The following is a 10525-nucleotide window of genomic DNA, read 5'->3' as shown; positions in this document are numbered from 1 at the left end:
GTCAATGAAAAGTCCTTGTGGAGATGGACTGTGTGTGTGTGTGTTTGTGTGGGTATGTGTGGTGGGGGAGTGTTTAATAGATCTTCTGACTTGTAAAAGTAACAAAGTCAAGGACAGAGAGAATAACACTTTGCTGCTGGAGACCTGTTTAGACAACGCACATCTGAGCCGTTTTATTAAGAAGAAATGAGATGCAATGATGTTACACTGAGAAGTGTGGTGTGGAAGAAAAAAACTCAAAACTCAGCATAGTAGATTGTACCATGAACAAAGGTGATTTATTCGGCCTCCATCAGCACAGCAAAAGTCACCCACAACCCACAATGTTGTTCTCTCTCAGTCTCTGTCTCTCTTCTGCACAGCAAACAGTCTTCTTATATATGGTTGTCCCCGCCTTCTCAATTAACTGCTCAGCCAATCAAACTCCAGCAAACATGAAACTTTCTATAAAAGGCTGGGTTTGAGGTGGGCCTCCTTCTTAAGAAGTGTCAAAATGGCCGCTACAGGGACACACCCAAAAGGTAACAAACAAACAAATTACATACACACTTTCCATCTTATTGCTTCTTAACATTTACTCACTTCCTCCCCTTCTGGTTTACACAACTCAGGCAAACGAGAAAGGTAGTCAGCAATAAGATTTTTCTTACCTGGACAATGCTGTATGGTGAACTGGTATGGCTGAAGGGCAAGGCACCAACGTAATATACGGGCATTCTGATGCTGTTTGGATTGCATCCACTTCAGAGGTCTGTGATCAGTTTGCAAAGTAAACTCCCGTCCTAGGAGATAATATCTTAAAGAGTCCAAAGCCCACTTTATTGCGAGTCCTTCCTTTTCTACTGTGGAGTACTTTTTCTCCCGATCAAACAGTTTTTTACTTAAGAAAAGGACAGGTTTTTCTTTACCAGCTTCTCCCTGGGCCAGCACTGCTCCAAGACCAACATTTGAAGCATCCACTTGAACAACAAACGGCTTGGAAAAGTTAGGACTCTGTAAAACAGGAGCTCGACAAATCAGTTTCTTTAAAGATTGAAATGCATGTTCACAGTCTTCCTTCCACATAATTTTAGAAGTAGACTTTTTTGTCAGCTCAGTCAAAGGGGTTGCTAAAGTTGAGAAATGGGGTATAAATCTTCTATACCACCCAACTAAGCCCAAAAATGATCTTACTTGCTTCTTTGTTTGAGGTCTGGAAATTGTTTGAATGGCTTTTACTTTTTCAAGTTGTGGCTTTATTTGTCCACGGCCAACAATGTAGCCCAAATACTTTACTTCCTCTTGTGCCCATGCACACTTGTTCACATTCAAAGTCAGACCAGCATTCTGGACCCTTTCCATTACAGCCTTTAAATGCTGTAGGTGATTCTCCCAGGTCTCACTGTAGATCACAACATCATCCAAGTAGGCAGCCGCAAACTCTGAACAGTCAGCAAGGATAATGTCCATCAACCTTTGAAAGGTAGCTGGTGCTCCATGTAGACCAAAGGGTAGAACAGTGTAATGGAATAGACCCATTCCTGGAATCTGAAAGGCTGTGTATTCTTTACAGGATGGCTCCAAAGGCACTTGCCAGTAACCTTTACATAAATCTAAGGTAGTGATGTACTTAGCCTTCCCCAGTCTTTCCAGGAGCTCGTCAATACGTGGCATGGGATACGAATCAAAACAGGAAATGCTGTTTAACTTTCTTAAGTCAGAACAAAAACGAAGTTGATTTGAGTCTTTTTTAGGAACCAACACAATGGGATTTGACCACTCGCTTCTTGATGGCTCTATCACTCCCATTTCCAGCATCATCTGGACCTCTTTTTTCAGTGAATCCATCATTCTTTCTGGGATCCTGTACGGCCTAAGACGAACAGGTGTTGTATCTTTCAAAGTTATCTTGTGCGTTATAACTTCAGTTCGCCCAGGTACATCTGCAAACAGGGATGGAAAAGACTGTTTAATCTCACCAAGCTGTCGCCACTGATCAGGAGTCAGATGCTTTGGAGCCTCTTCAGATTTGGCCACTTCTCTGCATGGGCTCATTTCGGCTTCTCCATCTTTCAAAATGGCGCTGTCCTCAGGCTGGACATCTTGTACCATCAGGGTCTGCTTCACATCCCGTTCTGGAACATTTCTTTCATGATACTCCTTCAACAGATTTACATGGAGCAGCTGCTCTGACTTTTGTTTTTCTGGACAGACAATTTCATAAGTCACTGGTCCTGCTCTTCTGACCACAGTGTAGGGTCCTTGCCATTTAGCAAGCAACTTACTTGGCCCACTGGGCAAAAGTAATAGGACTTTCTGGCCAGTCTTCAGCTCTCTCTCACGGGCATGTCTGTCGTACCATACCTTTTGCTTAAGTTGTGCCTTCTCCATATGATCTTTAACTTGTTCTCTGTACTTTTCCAGTTTGTCTCTCATCTGCAGTATGTAGGAGATGATGTTTGTTGGTGAAGCCGCTTCTCTGGATCCGGACGCCGCTCCAGCCACCCAGTTCTCCTTCAGCATGTCCAAAGGGCCTCTAACCTGTCTCCCATAAAGCAACTCAAAAGGAGAAAAACCAGTTGAAGCTTGTGGTACTTCTCTGTAAGCAAACAAAAGAAAAGGCAACCATTTATCCCAGATTTTGCCAGTGTCATCAATAAACTTTCTCAACATCTGCTTTAATGTACCATTGAATCGTTCAACCAAACCATCGGTTTCTGGATGGTATGGGGTAGTACGAATACCTTTTACACCCAGTTGATCATAAAGAGTTCTCATCACTTGTGACATGAAATTGGTACCCTGATCTGTCAGAATCTCCTTTGGGATACCCACTCTGGAGAAAAGATCAACTAAACATCGAACAATGTGCTTGACCTGCAGAGAACGTAATGGATAAACATCTGGATATCTGGTTGCATAATCACAGATGACTAATGCATATTTATGGCCATTATTGCTCTTAGGTAAAGGACCTATGATATCCATGGCGATTCTCTCATAAGGAACACTCATTATAGGTAATGTCTGCAACTGGGCTCGGTTTGAAACTTTAGTAGGGGCCACCAACTGACAGTCATGACATGTTTTGCAGTAGTCAACCACATCTTTATATAATCCTGGCCAATAAAAACGTTGAGCAACACGATTATAGGTTTTTGCCTGTCCTAGGTGTCCTGACCATGGTACCGTGTGACCCAAATGCAGAATTACTGAACGATATTCTTTTGGCACAACAAGTCTGGGTTCATCAATGTCTGCTAGATACAACAGTTTATCCTTTATAATAAAAGGCTCTCCTGCTAAACCTTTAACCTCTGCAGTACTCTCTTTTCCACCATCTTTGCATGCTTTATTAAAGAGAGGTTTCAAAGATGGATCGTTTTCCTGTCTCTCTTTAAAGTTATTAGGCATTTCCCACTGGAAATCACTACATGGAGTTAATGACAATACAGGTTCAGGAAGTTTCGACCTGTTTTTGTTCTTATTTTTCTCCTGTCTGCGCTGTCGTTTTGATTTCCTGACCTTACTTCCTCCTTCATACAGATCATCACCTGCATCTGGCAGAGGTTCTAAACCCTTTTCCATGGAACGTGTGATGACAGTACAGGAATAAGCCACAGAGTTTGTTTGAACCAAACTGTCTAAGATTGGTAAATCTTCTCCTAGGATCACATCATATGCTAACTGATTCAACACTCCAACAGTCAACATAAAAGCTTGGCTTTCAACTTCAATAGTGACATCAGCAGTTGGATATTCTCTCGGACATCCATGAACACAAGTAATGTTTACAGGTTTGTTAAAGTTAGGCAGTACATTACTCAACACAGAAGATTTCACCAGAGTTTGTGAGCTACCTGTGTCTGCAAGAGCTTTTACAGCTTTGCCATTTATCACCACCTCCACTACATGTTTATGTGGAATCAATCCATCAGAAGCAAGTTCATAATTATGTTCTTTGGAAGGTACCACACATAACTCTGATTTAGGTTTTCTTAAAGGACATAAAGATGCTTTGTGACCAGGCTGCTGACAATAGTAACAAATAAGACTATAATTTAGCCTGGACTGTGTAGGCTTCTTACCACCCCTCTTGTCCAAATTGTCCACATTTGTTGCACCTGGGGGTGTCACCTCCATAGACCTTGGTCTCTCTGCTACTCTTGACTTGAAAGGATCTCTGTGAGCAGCCAGGTAACGTTCAGCCAGGTCTGCCGCTTCCTCTCCAGTCTTTGGATTGTTCTCCTTCACCCACGTGCGAACATCTGATTGAAGCACACGTAGATACTGCTCCAAAATGATGGTTTCCCCAATCTCTTCTTTACTCCGACTGTCAGGCCGCATCCATCGCTTGTAGAGTCCCTTTATCCGACCATAGGTTTCACGTACACTCTCTCCCACTGGTACCTTGGAGCTTCGAAACCGGTATCTGTAGGTCTCTTCTGTTACATCAAACTTAGACAATACAGCAGCTTTAATAGAGTCATAAGAGTCAGACTGGTCTTCATCCATTCCAGCATAAGCATCTAGGGCTTTTCCAGTCAATAATGTGACCACCCTGGCAGCCCATTCAGCTGGGGGCCATCCCCATGTTTTAGCAATGCGTTCAAAACGTATGAAGAAACTTTCAGGATCCTCACCTTCTTTAAAGTCAGGTATCCTAGGATCACCTCCACGGTTTGGTTCCACTCTTTGTGCTGGACCTCCATGTGCTATAGGCTGCTGAGGCTGTGCAGCAAGTGATTGAGAATGAGGTGCAGCTTGGTAATCAGAGGCTCCTTGGGCTTGCTCTGAGGCAGACTGCCTAGACAGTGTCCTAGTCTCTCGCTTTGGAAAAGCTGCTTCTTTAGAAAAGCCAGTCTCAATAGACAGCTCATGTTCAGCATAAACATTACTTTGCAGTTTTGGCAGGTCACTGCGCAACTGTTCAATCTGATCAAACAATATTGCTTCTGTTCGTTTAGAATGTCGCATAAATTCTCTTATTTCATCAAAGATGTCAGGTTCAGAAAGTTCTTTACTCACAGCACCAAATATGGTCTGCTTAGGCCGCACAACTGGTTCCATAATGTCTTCACCAGCCATGGCTCCTTCAGGTAGTGAATCGGGCTCTGCCGTTCCTCCACTTTGTCCGTCTTCCATCTCAGAAAGGGGGCTTTTCTTTGTCCCACGAGTTCTTCCACGTCCAACTCCTCTCATTTGGCCTGATGTCTTCCTTCATTTACAGGCGTCAAATGATCCCACTTCTGACACCACTTGTTACACTGAGAAGTGTGGTGTGGAAGAAAAAAACTCAAAACTCAGCATAGTAGATTGTACCATGAACAAAGGTGATTTATTCGGCCTCCATCAGCACAGCAAAAGTCACCCACAACCCACAATGTTGTTCTCTCTCAGTCTCTGTCTCTCTTCTGCACAGCAAACAGTCTTCTTATATATGGTTGTCCCCGCCTTCTCAATTAACTGCTCAGCCAATCAAACTCCAGCAAACATGAAACTTTCTATAAAAGGCTGGGTTTGAGGTGGGCCTCCTTCTTAGGAAGTGTCAAAATGGCCGCTACAGGGACACACCCAAAAGGTAACAAACAAACAAATTACATACACACTTTCCATCTTATTGCTTCTTAACAAATGAAAAATCAGAGGGCATGAGTTGAAAATTAAAAAAGAAAAAAAAAACATCTAATGACCACTGTGGTGGGAATTATTCTGCGGCTGTTAACTACGACTATTTAAAGATGTGCGAGTGTGATGTAGGAGTTATTCTAATGAAAGGAATATTTTCACAAGAGATTCAATTCACTCCCAGTGGGCGGATTGGGAGGCAGCTGTGACTTACATTGCCCTAGAAGAAGTGATGATAACCCTGAATGTTTCTCACATTTTTGTCATGTTACTTTAATATATTTTGTGTGTGTAAGATAATTTTATTTTATAGCAAATAAAAATGTAAAGAACGTGACTATATTTATCACCTTCACTCTGAAACCCATGAATAAAATGTTGTATATCCATTTGCCTTCAGAACCCATCTGAGTTATTGTTAAAAACTGGACGGGAAATAAAGGGTTAACATTAATATTACAAAAAATTCTTACATTTATTGTGATAATGACTGGCGTAATATTCATAGTCCTTTTTGCCAATTTATTGCCAACATATCACTGCAAATAACCATTGCCCAATAAATGCATTCTCCTGTTCTAATAAAACTCATCCAACATTGAACAGTCGCAGAAAACGGTTCTATTACACTGCTACATGTTAAACAGTAACTGTATTAAATCATGTCTTTATATATATAGATGTTAACGAACTTATGAAATCAACATTGCAAAAAATGGCTTTCAACCAAGAAACTAACAATCTGAACCGTGACGTTAGCTTTTTCTGGTTTGCAGAAATCCTCAATTTATTTTTTTGAACTATTAAAAATGGTAAAGTTGGTCCAGGATCAGATACTATTACCTCTGCATGTAAAGCCAGGTTACCAATCCAAAATTAGCTGCCTTACAGTCCCTGCAGAGATCAGAAATCATAAATCAGAGTGTATGCAAATTGCAAAATGTCCTTTTTTTCCCCCACATAAATTTTAGCAAATAAATAGTTGCACAAACATTTGTTGCTCCCTTTCTGAAATGGAGGATTGGTTTACAATCTGGTAGCAGGGGCGAATGTAGGATGAGCTGTGAGAAGACAACAAAACATTCTCAATACTATAACTCCATCCATCCATCCATCCATTTCCGTACACCCTTGTCCCTCAGTGGGGTCGGGAGGGTTGCTGGTGCCCATATCCAGCTAACGTTCCGGGCGAGAGGCAGGATACACCCTGGACAGGTAGCCAGTCTGTTGCAGCAATACTATAACTGTCACAATAAATCAAAATTTTTATTAAAACAACTTTTTTTCCCATAATATTGGTGAATAATGCAAGAAGTTCCCTTGCCTTCTTGAAAGCAAGATTTTCTGTGTGTGGACACGTTCACACCATGGTGGAACAAAGTGGTGGCAACATCAAGATGTGGGCAGGTTTTTTTTTTGTCAACATGGACGGAGACACATGTTGGAGGAAGCAAAAGACTTTAAACTGTTAAAAGTTTGTGGTTGTAACGTTGCAACCACATTGGGATTGACCATAATTCTACATTAAAAGGCCCAATCAGTGTGTGTATGTGTGTGTGCATTCAGTGACCCAGCAAATCCAATCATAGCTTCTGGCAATTATTCAAACCTACCAGTCAACTATTGAGCTGTCAGCGTTGATTTCCTCACGGCTTCGAGGAAATGAGAAATGGAAGACCTCGAGTCCACCCATGTCCATCTCTCTTTGAGCTGCAATTCCTCCTCAGAATTATACCATCACTACAAATAACCATCCACCGTGCTCTTTTTAACTCGCAACACACTGTGACTCACCCTGCTGAAGCTCTTCCTCTAATCCTGCTTGTCAGAATTTCAGAAAATTTTTGGACGTGTCATTAATAGGTAGAGAAACACACGAGGACATAGATTTACTTTTTGTGCGTGCATTACTATTCAGGGTGTTATCGGAGTATTTATTCCCTGCCCCTGGTGCACAGTTGACCCATAAAATTACTAAGCCAAATGGATGTTTGACTTAAACAGTACCCTTAGGATGTTTATGCTGCAGCCCAAAATGCACTGAGCCTCAAATCTACCCCAGGTTATTGCCGGAGCGTTCCAAAAAACCCAAACTGCTCTCTCTTACGTCAACACGTCTGATATGGGACTGAGATATAAAGGTGCTTTTAATGCGGAATGATCTGGTTAAAATGCTGGCTGGTAAAAAGGATCTGCGCGTTTGCATTAATCCACACCTTGGGCAATGACTTATGTTGGAGATGGAAAGAAGTGGGTGGGGAGGAGCAGAGGGGGAAACAAAAAGAAGCTCTACACACTGTTGCACATGGGGAAAATGAATCCCAGGCATCTTGTTCGTATTGTGTTATGTGACCATTGTTTGTGAATGTCAGGCTGAGGCTTTCCAGCTCTCAGCATGCTGGAGGGGGCTGCAGCTCCGTACTGCAACAGATACTCGTACACATTGCTGTGCACGCACACATGTGAGCACACATGCAGCTTCAGCTCCATTAAAGTTTTCAAGAGAGGGGGGGAATTACCGAAGTTCTATTCCAGTGTCTACATCGCTCTCTACTGGTTGAATACAGAAACTGCATGCAAAATTCTGACCTACGGTGTAATCCTCCATTATGTTTACATCTAGTGGATGTCGTTTCACAAATGGTATTTCAATTAATAATTTAATAATTTTTCATTAACTTCATTTAAGGGTATCTCAGAAATTAGCCTACCCTGATTAGACTGTATTACAATAATGATTGAACATGTAATCTACTTTTTTCATAACTAATACTATGTACTATTTTTGTTTCTTTGCTATTCTGTTTGAAATATTCAAGGCTCTTATTTGTCTCAATGCCACTTTTGATCTAAAACAAATTACTTGAAGAAAAACATAATTTGGTTAAAACGGTGGGATTCATGCATACCTATGAACAAGCACTCATTACTATTTATTATGTTATTACAATTTAGGAATTAGTTTGATATTGTTAAAATCTAAAATAAAAGACAGAATTCAGCATGAGGAAAACTGCTGAATAGTTTTAGTTTTATTACATAAAACAAAAAAATAGTTTTATGTAATAACTGCTGAATTGACTGGAGTCCACTGGACATGGTGAACTACAAAAGCTGATTGCTCAAGATGGAGTGTGTCCAAAGTGATGTTTGCATGCTTATTAATTGAAAGTTCAGAAGAATGTTGATGGAAAAAGTGCAAAATCAACCAAGCATAACTGTAGTTATGAGATAAAGCAAAGGCCACAATAAAGGTGTGGACTACAGGTGGAGTCAGAGCTTCAAGAGCCAGTGTTTGTCCACAGTGTGTGTCAAGTATGATGTCAACGCAGTGAGATAACAGAACATTTTAGAGTGCTCCCTACTGACAAGCTTTTGGGGATTCATTTAATTTTCCAGCAGGAATTGGCTACTGGCCATCTGTCAAAAGTAGAAAGTCCGTGGTTTATGACCATGGTATTGCTAAGTTTGACTGTCGTCCTCCTCCTGACCGAAACCCTACAAATAATCCATGGCAGATCTCAAACACTCCAGTAGGGCTGGATTTCTGTAACTTTCAGATGTGGGACGGATTCAGCACCCCCGAGTCAAATATATCAATAGCAGGGCTTGTAGTAGAAGATAATTGCATGCTGAAGAAACAATCAAGCTATTTGATTTAGGTGTGTTAGATCGGGAATGCATCTAGATTTGCAGGGCATCTACACTCTGACTGGAGTTTTAGATCTCTGCGGGGAATTGATTAAATGAAAATCAGAGATGCCAGAACAGACTGCTGTTAAAGAAACCTGGGATTCCTGAACACTTCAGTAGAGCCACAAACTGATTCACTGCACGGCACACTGTTTGAGGCAGAACCTCATGCTGAAGAAGCCATAATTAAATATTGAGTAGTTGTAATGTACAGTATCTGATCATGCTTTTTGATGGACCTACAATCTTTAGTTTGATGTTGGTCATATGCAACATTCAAGTTTTTCTTTAATGAGCACAATTTTTTATTTTTTTTTATTAACTCACTAAACTTTTCCATAATTGCTATTTCAGCTCTAACTTTTCTACTGTACAGTTACATATGTTTATGTATTTATTCTTATATTAAAAGTAGTTCTATCCCGGTAAATCACCATACCGCATTGCTTAACCTCTCTGTCGCTAGAGGAACCAAATTTGGGTCCTCGGCGCTTGCCGCAACAAGATCAATTAAAAACACATGCTATACATTTATCAATATAGGCATATTGCATATCCACGTAAAGGGAAAAAGCTCTTCTAAATGATAGGATCGATATTTTCTTCCTCAACAACACCCAGAATGAACACTAAGCAGATTGATAAAAAGAAAAGCAATTAGACGCTAACGAGGCTAACGAGGCACACCCGGTAAAAAACGCAATAGTAAAAGAGCAAGGAGGCCCGATGTACAAAAACTATTAATCAGAGTAAAGCCGAAGCTCTGAGGTTTTTAACAATACCAGAGTCACCACGCTACGTGCAAAACTCACTGAACCAGCAGCTAAAGAAGAAAAACAGAAATAGCTCATTTCACGAAGGTAAAATCAAAACTCCAGTCCTACCTTTGCCGTTTCGTGGTCATAATCCATATTAGAGTAAATATTTCCACCTGGTCCGATAATCCCTTTTCCCTGAGTACATCTCACATGGTTTTTGGTTCGGCGCAGAGGCATTTCCGTGTTTTATGTGGATTCGTATTACGATGGGTCAAAATTGGTCAATTTACGTCACATGCCTTTTTTTCGCTGTAATTGGTGAATAACTTTAGTTTCCGTATTAATGTCAACGCCCTCAGATTCTATTGGCTCTGACGGTTCGAACGACATGTCAATCGTCAAAATTGACCAATGGGTTCCCGAGAAACTGCCCCGCGTAGTTTTGAAAAAATGAATGGGGAATTGGG

The 10525-nt window shown here is 41.0% G+C and overlaps 2 long non-coding RNA genes across 2 annotated transcripts; both read right to left on the bottom strand.

Moving 5' to 3' along the window:
* Nucleotides 1–251: 251 nt before the first annotated feature.
* Nucleotides 252–1750, bottom strand: LOC145555272 (uncharacterized). The gene is made up of 2 exons (XR_014091377.1): nt 651–1750; nt 252–500 (listed from the first exon to the last, which is right to left on the bottom strand). It is a non-coding gene; the product is annotated as an uncharacterized LOC145555272 (long non-coding RNA).
* Nucleotides 1751–2264: 514 nt separating this feature from the next.
* LOC145555273 (uncharacterized) lies at nt 2265–5609 on the bottom strand. Its single transcript, XR_014091378.1, has 2 exons — nt 4068–5609; nt 2265–2578 (listed from the first exon to the last, which is right to left on the bottom strand). It is a non-coding gene; the product is annotated as an uncharacterized LOC145555273 (long non-coding RNA).
* Between the last annotated feature and the right edge of the window lie 4916 nt (nt 5610–10525).

Source organism: Poecilia reticulata, chromosome 2 (assembly GCF_904066995.2).
Source record: "Poecilia reticulata chromosome 2, P_reticulata-male-v2, whole genome shotgun sequence".
Classification (NCBI taxonomy): Eukaryota; Metazoa; Chordata; class Actinopteri; order Cyprinodontiformes; family Poeciliidae; genus Poecilia; species Poecilia reticulata.
This window is presented reverse-complemented; position numbering and strand designations above follow the sequence as displayed.